This window comes from Acromyrmex echinatior, chromosome 6 (genome assembly GCF_024713525.1).
Source record: "Acromyrmex echinatior isolate Ae372 chromosome 6, ASM2471352v2, whole genome shotgun sequence".
NCBI lineage: Eukaryota > Metazoa > Arthropoda > Insecta > Hymenoptera > Formicidae > Acromyrmex > Acromyrmex echinatior.
In genome coordinates, this window is record NC_141857.1 from 15,165,368 (window position 1) to 15,178,226 (window position 12,859).

The 12,859-nt window shown below is 27.2% G+C and overlaps 1 protein-coding gene across 4 annotated transcripts in view; it reads right to left on the reverse strand.

Moving 5' to 3' along the window:
- The window catches only part of LOC105148814 (uncharacterized), a 116,136-nt gene that overhangs the window by 97,061 nt on the left and 6,216 nt on the right, over positions 1 to 12,859 (reverse strand). The window lies entirely within an intron of this gene.

The window sequence follows — 12,859 nt, forward strand, 5'->3', positions numbered from 1 at the left end:
ATGGGATTGTTCGTTTAGGTTTTCCGCAATTCGCCAGCTACTTTTCATGAACGTGCAAGATCTGAAACTCTTATATGCAACACATATTGTGATGTGTTGACTACAGAAGCCGATAACAAAACTGTAAGTCTTTAATTTTCTTTCGTTTTTCGTATTCAAATGTAGCTGGCGAATTGCGTTGTTGTCAATACTTTAATTGTGGAGAAGGATTTTTCAATCCATAAACACAGTTACGAGAAAAGAGTTTTTAATATTTAATGATAAAACAGGACACTCCAGTATCCCAGTATAATAATTAATTCTCTAAAATGATATGTTGTAATACAATATAATACATATTGAATTCGTAAAAAAATAATCTTTGATTTGGTAAAAAAAAATTTGAAAATTTAAGAAAATGAGTGGAGGTATTTTGTTAAACAAAAAATAAACAAAATTTTGTTATCTATAACTTTAAAGTACTCTTGAAACCGTACAACTTTTGTTTAAAAAATTCTTTTCTATCTTTTATACTTCTGTCGATATTCGCTTTGAAAGAAAAATACCGTCTTTTTTTAAAGGAGTGTTTCACCCCTCAAACATAAGTTAGCGCACATATAAAAAAATATGTGTCTCTTAGATTTTCGTGTTTAACAATATATCTCATGGAGAATCAAATCGATTCCGGACAATTGTGAACCTTCCCTTGTAAGGATCTTCTAAGGATCTTCATAAGTAAAAGATCCTATAGGAACTATTATTCTCTGTCACTGGATATATTATTTCTGAAAGAAGGAACAGATTGTTTCGTAAAAATGTAAAACTTTTAAGTTTTTTGAATAAAAATTACAAACTTATAATCCAAAAAGATTGTATTCTACAAAACTTCTCTTTTATATGTTTTAATTTAAAAAAAAGTGTATTCTAAAGAAGTTTATACGCATATATATATGTACAAATAAAGAAATAAAGGAGAAGAAATTTTAATTTCATTTAAATTTTTTATTTACTTTAATTATTTTTCAATAGTCTAATAAAAAAAGAAAACAGCTTTAATTGAACGAATATAAATCGATTAATTGATTATCTCAAAATCATAATCGATTTGAGTTTGCAATATAATCGATTTAATCGATTTCGCAGACTAATTGATTATGCCCACCACTAGTAAGCGATGGTTATCAGAAACACGTAAAAAGTAAAGATTACTTTCAATATTCACTACCATAGAAAACTGTTTGAAATGCTTAATGCGGTTGGTTCCTGCTCTTATTCTTCACTGGACTAAATGTAGAAACCAATCATAACAAAGAATCACTGAATGTTCGCTGAGCTACTCTTTTTCTGAACGCAGTTTATGACATGTGCTAACTACTAAAAGTCATTAAAGTTTCCTTCTGACAATACATCTCATTGGTTAATCGATTTAGTTTCTAGATGTAGCCGATATCCAATCAAAGAACGTGCATACAACGAGAACTCATTTCTAACCAATCGAAAACTCATGTTAACGAAAGTACTTTCATTAACAATACAGTTAATGATAATTATTAATGCGATCAGTTGCTGCTACGAATGCCTTGAAACATTTTTTGATTGATTAATTAGTAAAATTCTTTCTTCCGATTGGTTAATCAAATGCTTTGAAGCATTAGTAATTCGATCACATCCTATGTGCTATAAACCAAGCTTGTTCAATAAGAGGTCTGTAGCCAAAAGTAAGAATATACATTGTAGTTATGAATATTATCGATGAGTACCGATTCGCCTCGGTGAAACGCATACTGCTTACGTTTTTTGCCAATCTTCGGTTGGCAGCAGTCAGTCGTAAAAATAGTACATATAATATAAACTATAGATTAACAGTAGAGTCAACTACACTTAATTATCAACTTAACTTACACTTAATTATCAAATAATTATTTTGATATGAATTAACTTCAAAAAAAGAGACCGTGAGTAATTAATATTCATTGAGGACCACACATTAACAAAATGACACGCTATTGTTTAAATTTGCATAAATTAAAATGTATACAAATAAAATGTTAAATAAAATGTTAAATAGCAAATAACACACTCAATTATTCGTATGATAATATTCTTAAGTTTAAAAAAAATGAGGAAGTAGGTAATTAAATGTTAGAGCACGGTAAAAAAATTTTCATACAGAATATGTATAAATATACATAAATATTCATAAATATGTATAATTTTATATAAAATATGTCCATATATGTTCATACATACTTCTTCCTTTTGTAAAATTATTTTTTAGTGTAGAAGTAATAATAGAAGTAACAATAGTAATGTGAAAACATTAAAAAGATAATTTTAATTAGAAAGATAATTTTCACACTATTTATTTATTTAAAGAAAAATCAATTTTGGAGAAATTAAAAAAATATTATTTATGTATAATTAAATATAAATATAGTATTCGCTATAAGAATTAATTATTTACAGATTTTAATATGTCATTCAACATTATTAAGATTGTTTCAAAGATGCGAATAAGCATCAAAAAATTTGTTAAATTGCTAGTCAATTTAACTCGTGATATCACTGCAGTAGTTTAGTAGAGTTAGCATTTCAAGAGCGCGTGAAAAAATCATTTCAGCGCGTTTCTAAGGATTACATATGTAGAATATAAATTCAAATAAGAATCATACAAGCATTAAGATCCAGCTAGATCGTTTAAGGCTTTGATTTCTATAGTTTATTATTACATTATTACTTACGTTTATTATTACATTTATTATTATGTTTGTTATTACATATACGGTTCTATAATATATTATATTGTATAATTAAATATAAAATTATGCATAATTGTGTATGAGCAATTTTTTTTAACATTTTTCCAAACTTATTTTTTTTAAAACGAACAATGCAAAAATTATTCCTTTTATTATTTTTTGTTTTCACACTTTTTTCATATTATTATTGTTTTTTTCTATTACACTAAAAAATAATTTTACAAAAGAAAAAGGAATGTATAGACATATTTCATATATGATTATACGTGTTTGTGAATATTTATGTATATTTATACATATTTATACATATTAATGTATGAAAAATATTTTATCGGGAATGTACTTAAGAAACATGTCAAAATACTTGAAAGTAAAAATAATAAGTGCTGGCTATAATAAGTGCGTTATAATAAGTGCTGGCTATTGAGTATTGGCAGAGTAGCTCTATGGTGCTACGGCGAGCTACTAAACAAATAATTCCATAAGTAATCATTAGGATTCGCTATATATGATATCCAGTAAGTTTTGACAAATCGTTCCTGTGTAGATAGAACGAACTAAACTGAATCGAAAAGTCCTCTACTATTTTGTAATTTTTGCAATAGTTAACAAGATATTAATAATAATTATTAAAAATCGCTGAATATTGGTTTTCAACAATTTTTTATTTAAATACTATCAACTTTACAGAAAAACAGCGAAAAATTGTTTATTGCCTTCTCTTTATAAAATTCTGAGAATTTTTTCAGAATTTTAAAATAATTTTTACCATATTTTCTCATGTTGATAAAAACAGTTGTCAATAAGAAAATGCATTAGGTACTAAAAAATTGATTAAAAATTTTGAAAAAGTTTTTAGAATTCTATGAGAAGAAAATAAACAATTTTTGTCTCTTGCAGTTTTTCTGTACAATTGATAATATTATATTTGAGAAAAAAAAATGATTGAAGACCAATATTTAATAAGTTTTAGTAATTATATTTTGTTAAATATTGCGAAAATTGTAAAATGGTAGAGGACTTTTCGGATCAGTTTAGTTCATTCTATCTACATATAAGTGCTTTGTTAAAATTTACCGAACACTTTGTATAATATCGAATATTAAGAAAGGCCATAATATCTACACTGATCACTTTTTCCTCTACATTCTACACATTTTGAAACAATCAATTTCAAATTTACGAAAAAAAAATTTCGGCTAACAATGTTAGAGCCTTTTTAAGGTATTCTTCATATTTATGAAGGATGAAATAGAGAACAGTGGACCATGAAAGGAAAATTAATTTCTTGGAAAATATTAGAATATCTTTAAAAAAGCACACGCGCGCGCACGCATATGTGTGTGTATGTAGTGTCCAATTAGAATGTGTCATTTTTTATGGATATTCATAGACAGAGCTATGAAAAGTTGTTTTGCTTTTTGGTTTTCCTTTTTTGTGAGTTTCTCAATTAATGAGAAAATTATTTAATAAGGATTCGTAAATAAGCGTGCATCCATGCAAGACAGTGACAAAATATTGATATATTTATTGTTATTAGATACGCACTCCTCCCAATACCTCGCTGTGCCCGTAATAATTGCAATTATTTTATGATGCTGAGTTATTCTTTTATTAATCTGTTTTTCATTAAAAAACTTATAAAATACGTGCATATAATAAAAAATATATATTAATATAAATAAGTAATATAAATATAGTAATATAAATTATAAATATATACAGGATGTCCGTCTATAAATGCCCGAGCAAATATCTCACAACTGGTTGAAATTACAAGAAAGTTTAATAAGAAAAATTTATACGACTTCGAGTCAGCTACAAAACGTAAAAAATATTTTTCTACTCTTGGCTTTTTTTTAGTTATATAGGTTAACATAGTTTTTTTATGAGTCCCTATCATTTTTTTTGCATACTTGTAGGGAGCACTTACAATCAAAATCATGCATCGTTTACAAGATAATCGACATCATAAGTATTGAATCTTAAGAAGTTGATTTCCATGTCACAATTTAAAAAACAATATTCAGACTAATATTTTGAATTATTTACGCAATCTTCCAAAACCATTATCAATCTTTCAAAACATTATTTTTTAATAAGATGGGGCTTCACCTACTGTAGCCAATTTTTTAAATGATAGGTTCCCTAATTATTGAATAGACTAATGGCCCTATACGATAACCACCGAGATCTGCAGATTTGACCTTGCAATTTTTTCTTTTGGGGATATATTAAAGAACGACAAATTACTTGCAATATTAATATTTGCTCTGATAATTTTAAAACAAATTTTGCAATAATGAATATAAATGAACAATGGCTAATAAATTTTAGTGATACGAAGATATCAGAAAAAGCCAAAGTCGTATTGCAATTAAGTCAGCAGTTTAATTTAATAATGTCATCAGTAAAGAAAAAAGTATGCTTGAGTTTATTAAACATATTGAATGTAACTTTTTCAAAACTGATGATGAAATTTGTAAAACGGTAAAGAATGAACCAATTCAAATCTTAAAATCAATAGATAACTACGATATTAAATCTGCATGAAAATGATATCATACAAGAAGGTGTAAGGGAGATAAAACGATTCATCTCAGAGAATCCTGAAATTCTAGTTACCAGAGCGGATAAAGGTAACACAACTGTAATTATAAATCGCGAATGTTACAGAAGTAAAATGTATGAAATTCTTAATGACCAGAGCACATACATTTTAGTACATAAAGATCTCACTAACAAAATTACAACAGAAATTAGCAATTTATTAAAAACTTGGAAAAACAAGAGATGATCTAAATATGTATAAAAAAATTGTATGTATTGGACGGCGAACTCCCCCGAATGCCTATGAACTGCCAAAAATTCATAAGGAAGGTCATTCGCTGAGAATAATAGTTAGTTGCATAAACTGTGCCTTTCATCCATTAGCGACTTTCTTAAAAGATATTATAGATAATAGTAACAAAAAGAATTTTATGTCAAAAACAGTTTTATTGTGAATAAGCTTATCAATAATAATTTTAGCATTATATCTCTTGATTTCGATATACACGAACATTCGGACCGATTTAGTATTAAAGAGTATTGAACGAAGGTAGAATCTGATTGAAAACAAGACTTCGATATCTATCCATGAGTTTGTAAAAGCAATTATGATTATAATTAACTCTACATTTTTTAAATTTGACAAAAAAATTTTTTAAATAGATTTTTGTCATGTCAATGGGCTCTCCATTGTCCCCTATATTAGCGAATATTGTTTTACAAGACTTAGAACAAGAAATTATTACGACCAATAATATTATTTCGTCTTTTTATTTCCGTTATGTTGATGACATTGTATTGTCAATGCATAAAGATAAAGTTGAGAATGTTCTGGAATTGTTTAATTCGTATCATGAAAGGATAAGATTTATAGTAGACTTGGCGACGAAAATGGCATTAATTTTTTAGATGTTAAATTAATGAGACAAGAAAGAAGAATTATCTTCGATATTTTTAAAAAACCTATTAATTCAGAGAGATATTTGAATTATTATTCGAATCATCCATTAGTGCATAAAAAGGGTGTAATCATTGAATAATTAGACAGAATATTGTTCTTATCTCATCCAAAATTTCAGGAAAAAAATATTTCAGACTTAATTCACACTCTGTTAATGAATGGTTATCCTCTTAAATTCATTTTTTCAACAATAAAAAACAGAATAAAAACTTTAGAATATAGAACTAATTTAGATAAAAATAGTGAGTGTAATAATAATGAAAACGATTCTAATTCCAATTTAAAGAAAAAGTTTTTTGTAATACTATAATATATTTAAGTAAAGTATCGGAAAAATTTTAAAAATTATCACATAGCCAGGGCTTTAATATTGCTTACAAACCTATAAATAAATTTAATAGATTTATTAAAACTGGAAAAGATCGTGTATGCAAAGAGAACTATTGTGGAGTGGTTTACAAGATAAATTGTCTGGATTGTGAGTCTTCTTATGTTGGCCAAATAAAAAGGAAATTCAAAAACTCGAATCAAAGAACATAAGAAAAAATAGTATACAAGAAGGGCAAAGAGCCAATAACGTATAAAAGAATTTTAATTTAAATAAGCAAAAATAATACAAAACAATTATAATAAATAAACAAACGTTTCAATTCCTATCGAGTCATTTTCAATGTAATCTTAAAATATATAAACATCGTTCTAAATTAAAAATATGCACATGGTCTTACAATATTATTATAATTTCTTAATATCAAATTTTTCATTTTGTGTAGTACGCTGCGAGTCATTTTTACCAAGAATTAACAAAGTCATAAGAAAATTCTGGAAAAGTAACCGTGAATAAAAAGAATTAATATTAATTACATAAAAATTAATAATATGATAATGTACCTTAGTAAATATGTTAAGAGTCCATTAATAAACAAAGAGAAAAAAACGCATGTAGATTATAGTTCATTTCGTGATACAATATAATAGTCTTTTTATTCAATAAATTATTTTAAGCAAATTTGCAAAGGTAACAAGCATCTAACTTGCACGATGTCAAATAATGAAATATCAAGAAGAAAAACATTATCGAGAACGGAAAAATAGGGGGGAAAAAAGGAGAGAAGATATTAGGAAGGAGAAAGAGAATGTATAATGTCAGAATACAATTCTGGCAAAAACTCCGTCTATTTATGTTTCTGTTTTTTAATAAGGACCATTTCAAATATCAACCTTTTATTATATGAAGGTTCTACATCTAATATGTCCACTTTATCCCATTTAAAGTTTAATTGTAAATTGGCTTTTTCCTTACACATTAAGAAGTTTTATAAAGAGAGGAAAGAATGATTTGGAATACATTCAGAATCAAAATGTAATCTACATAATATCTTTCAAAGATTGTGATGTTAGTTATGTTGGTCAAACAAAAAAACAACTAAAGACCAGATTGTATGAACATGTTTCTGATATCAATATAAGTTCAAAATCTCCATCAGTATTTCCAACCATCGTATTGAGGAGAATCATAACTTTAAATGGGATAAAGTGGACATTAGATGTAGAACCTTCATATAATAAAAGATTGATATCTGAAATGGTCCATATTAAAAAACAGAAACATGGAATAAATAGACAAAATGACACGAAGTCTTTGCCGGAAAATTGTATTCTGACAATCTCTTTCTCCTTCCTAATATCTTCTCTCCTTTTTTCCCCCCTATTTTGCTGTTTCCGTTCTCGATAATGTTTTTCTTTTTGATATTTCGTTATTTGACATCATGCAAGTCAGATGCTTGTTACCTTTGCAAATTTGCTTAAAATAATTTATTGAATAAAAAGACTATTATATTGTACCACGAAATGGACTATAATCTATGTGCGTTTTTTTTCTCTTTGTTTATTAATGGACTCTTAACATATTTACTAAGGTACATTATCATATTACTAATTTTTATGTAATTAATATTAATTCTTTTTATTCACGGTTACTTTTCCAGAAATTTTCTTATGACTTTAATTCTTGATAAAAATGACTCACAGCGTAACACTACACAAAATGAAAAATTTGATATTAAGGAATTATAATAATATTGTAAGACCATGTACATATTTGTAAATTAGATGTTTATATATTTTAAGATTACATTAAAAATGACTCGATTAGAGTTGAAACATTTGTTTATTATAATTGTTTTATATTATTTTTGCTTATTTAAATTAAAATTCTTGTATACGTTATTGGCTTTTTGCCCTACTTGTATACTACTTTTTGTTATAAGTATAGAGCCTTATTAATATTTTTTAAAGAACATAAAGTTGACATAAGAAGATCCACCTTTGAAATATCAGGGGTTTCACGCCACCGAGTGAATAAGATGCACGAATTGGATTGGGATAATATTAGAATTTTAGATACAGAACAATCATTATTTAAAAGAAGAATTTCTGAAATGATATATATAAAAAGTCAAATAAGTAATATTAATAAGCAAAGTGACTGAAGGTTTGCCTGACGTTTATCTGCCTTTTCTAAAGAAAGATCTCTCTCACACTTAAAAATAATTCTAGACAATCTAAACTTTTGACATACATATAAATAGCGGTAACATATGACGATATGACAAATAATAATATACAATGTCACGACGAATTTCCTTCTGCGTGAGGAAAGTGTTTAAGATTCATCATTTTGTCTGTAAAACAGGTAACGATTTGTTAATCCTCATAAAATTGACTAGAAGATATTAATGGTAGTTAATTTTTTAAATTAGAATCTGGAAATTCTTGTTCTACATAACTTGCAATATGATAATTGGCGCTGCAACCATGTTGTATGATGCACCTTCACAAGATGAATACGTTTATACATATTTATAATTTTGACGGCTGAATTTAATGTCAGATATATGTAAATTCTGCGTTTTACTGATATTTGTGAGTTTACTGAAGATGGCCAGATTGTGGCCGAAACGTCTAAAGATTTTTTATTAATGTAATGAATTATTAAATTTCACAAACAACATCCAGTGCTGTAGTTTCATGCTCCTCTTTTTATATGTTTTGATTTATAAACCACGTTTGTTATAATTATTTATATATTAAAGACATTGTCTACGCAACTGTTTCTGAAAATGAAGAAGATTTACGACATAAAATCACAAGAGGTGAAGGTATTACAGTAGAAATGCTATATTCGACAATGAGAAACATCCTAGATAATATGCATGTTGCATAAGATATCTAAAAGACATCTTTTAGATATAAGACATCTAAGAGACATTTTTTAGATATCTTATGCAACATAAATGTTATTTGGAATTTTAAAACGCATTGAATGTTGAACATGATGTTCAAAATTCTGAACAATTAATTTAGTAATATGGGTTAATAAATGTTCCATAAAAAATATTGTTCGTTTTCTTCTTCGACCTCTTTTTGCCATTTAAAACTTACTTCCAAAATTACTTAGAATCCAATTTACTACTTAAGATTATCCCGTAAACGATGCATAGTAGCAATTTTTTATTACATATGAGTTTGATTGTAAATGCTTTCTATTATGCAAATATGCAAAAAAATTATAGGTGTCCATTTAAAATAGCTATGTTAACCTACATAACTCGAAAAAGAATAGAAAAAAAATGTTTACTTTGTAGCCGACTCGGAGTCGTACAAATTTCTCTTATTAAACTTTCTTGTAACTTTAGCCAGTTGTGAAATATTTGCTCGAACGGATACCTAGTGTATATATTATAAGTTTATTTAATATTTATATATATTAAAATTGTGTAACATATTTATTAATAATAATTAATATTCATACATATATACAATGAATGCAAAAAGTATTCATACAAAGACAATATTTTTTAAAAAAAACTTTATTTTTAAAAAGTAAATATTATCTAGCGAAAAACTTTATAAAAACTTTTTAAAAAGTAAATATTATCTAGCGAGAAATGAATTATCGAATCGATATAAATACGATGATTTCAACATCAATTTGACGTCGATTCGACATTTAATTGATGATCATTTCTTGTTGGATAATTAACAATTTATTCATAAAGAATAAAATAGACTATATTTTTTTAAAAATTATATATACCAAAAAGATGTGTATTAATTATACAAAATCATTTGAAAAATAAGCGAAAATTAAAAATTGTATTGTTTGAATGCTGAAAAAGTATTCGTACAGACGAGAAATTTAACTTCTAAAATCATGAATATGCGAAGCTCGTTTGTTTATGTAAGAAGAAAATGTATTCATTGTATAAAATTGTTAATTAATGTTTATTTTCTACAAATAAGGTTTTTTTTATAATAAATTCTTTTCTTATATGAATACTTTTTGCTCTCACTGTACATACTTATCAAAGTAATAACATCTAAAGTAATAAACAGAATACTATTGTAAATTCTGTGAATTTAGGTCATCTGAAGTTCAGATTTATAATTAGAAATTTATAATTATAAAAAGAAATCGTAATCGCGATTGACAAAATACCTTTGTGACATATATTCTTTTTATGTATTTTGTTCTATATAAGGAAACAACGAGATTGACGACAATTTCTTAGAAAATCCTTCAATAGCGTCCAATTGGGGTCATCCTTTCTTGTACACTGACAAGCGCAAATCCAATGTTGATTTAATAGCATTATTATTGCCGCTTACGTAACTTTGCATTTATTTGGCGGCCGTGCTCGCTATTTCACGCATGCTGCCTCGTCATGCTAGAATTCCGTCGAATTGACGGAATTCAATGTGCGGTTAGTACATTCGATTTACTGTGAACATGCAATGACAGATTCAACAACGCAATGATAACGCGTGCGCGCGCGCGAGGGAGAGAGAGGGGGGAGGGGGAGGGAGAGAGAGAGAGAGAGAGAGAGAGAGAAAGAGAGAGAGATGTATATTATCCTGGCACCGAAATTAATCATAATCTCGTGGCAGCATAATGATATATTTTTTTTCATTTTCCACGTAGGTGTGGCACCGGCCTTGTTTTAATGTTCAATTATCATCGTTATTTCTATGCGCGCTGGCATGACTCAATCGCGACGCGTATTACCGTGTACGTCGTCACAGTTTCGAAGGAAAAGGATGCAACGCATTAAAAAGATACTAGTTCACAATGCGTCATCCTCCTAACAAACGAACATGTTGGTATATCTCGTGCTTGGAGAGCAGAATTTTTTGCCGTCAAGATCACGCGATAGATTTATTCTGCGCTATAATACACGTAAACGATTGAAAAACATATAAGACAGGCGCATGCTAAAATGCGAAGAAAACATGTGTTACTTTAAAGTGTTTAAATATTATCGATATCCACGTTTCATTAAATTTAACATATGTTGTATAAGTATTATGTTATATAATTAGAAAGATATTGAAATTTCCATGTCTAGACAGCATAGACAATCCAAAAAATAACTTTTTAAATCCTCGAATTATGAAAACTATTCTTTTTTTGTTCCATTTTTTATTCAAAAACATACAAGAATTCCAAAAGGTTTTACTTTTATGTCATCAATCATTCTGAGCTCTTTTTCAGAAACAAAAAATCTTTTTATAATCAACTATCAGAAATTTCTAATGAAATTGAAATATAATAACTTTTACCAAACACAAACAACAAACGCATAGTTTTTAGTTGAATTAGTGTCCTAAATTAATTTTTTGAAGTATTAATTTTTTGAAACGAAATTGTACTGTCAAAATACAATCTCATTTAGAAAATACAGTTCATATCACATATATTATAGATTTTCTATATTGACAGTGTAGTGGAGATTGGGAACAGTTGTAACACTTTTTAGAAATGTAGGTACATATATTTCTTTATTTATGACATATATGCTTATTTTTTAATGCGTTTAATGCAACAATTATTTAGATTGGCCTATTTGCAAAAAAATGTAATTTTAAACAGTTTATAAATAAAATATCAAAATCCGAATTAGTACATCTTGCTTCGATTTGAGGGCAAAATGAAACAAAGCTAGGAAAAGTTGTAACATTGTTATAAAAACAAATTATGTGTTCTAAAACATAAATTCAGTGTTTTAAAAATAAATTATCTGTTCTAAAACAAAAATCTTCTTAAATTTTTTTTTTATCAGTCAATTTACTATTAAAAAGCAGTGAATATGTGTTTGTAAAGCAGTGAATAATATCTATTACAATACAATAAAAAGTGCTTACAACGCATTTGCGGCCATTAAGCATGAAAATGATGATCTCAGCGCGTGTTTGCATCGCAGTATTTCGTGGCTGTGACAGATTTCCTAACCTGAATAGTCATCAATTAAAAATATCTCAGTTCACGAAGCAGTGCGACACTTTTCTTGTCAATCTTTATTTTTATGTAAAAACTCGTCGATTTAGTGTATTTTTAAATTTAAGGTGAGCGGGCTTTTCTTAATATTTACTGTTAATTGTAATAGTGTTACAATGTACCTTGGCGATGCGGTACTTTTAAGCCGAAATCGATGTTGTTAAAATTTATATAAATATTTGAAATCACTTAAAAATATCACAAAAAGACATGAACATAGCTTGAAAAAATGTAATTTAGAGAATTAATAAAATGAAAACATTATAAAAAGTA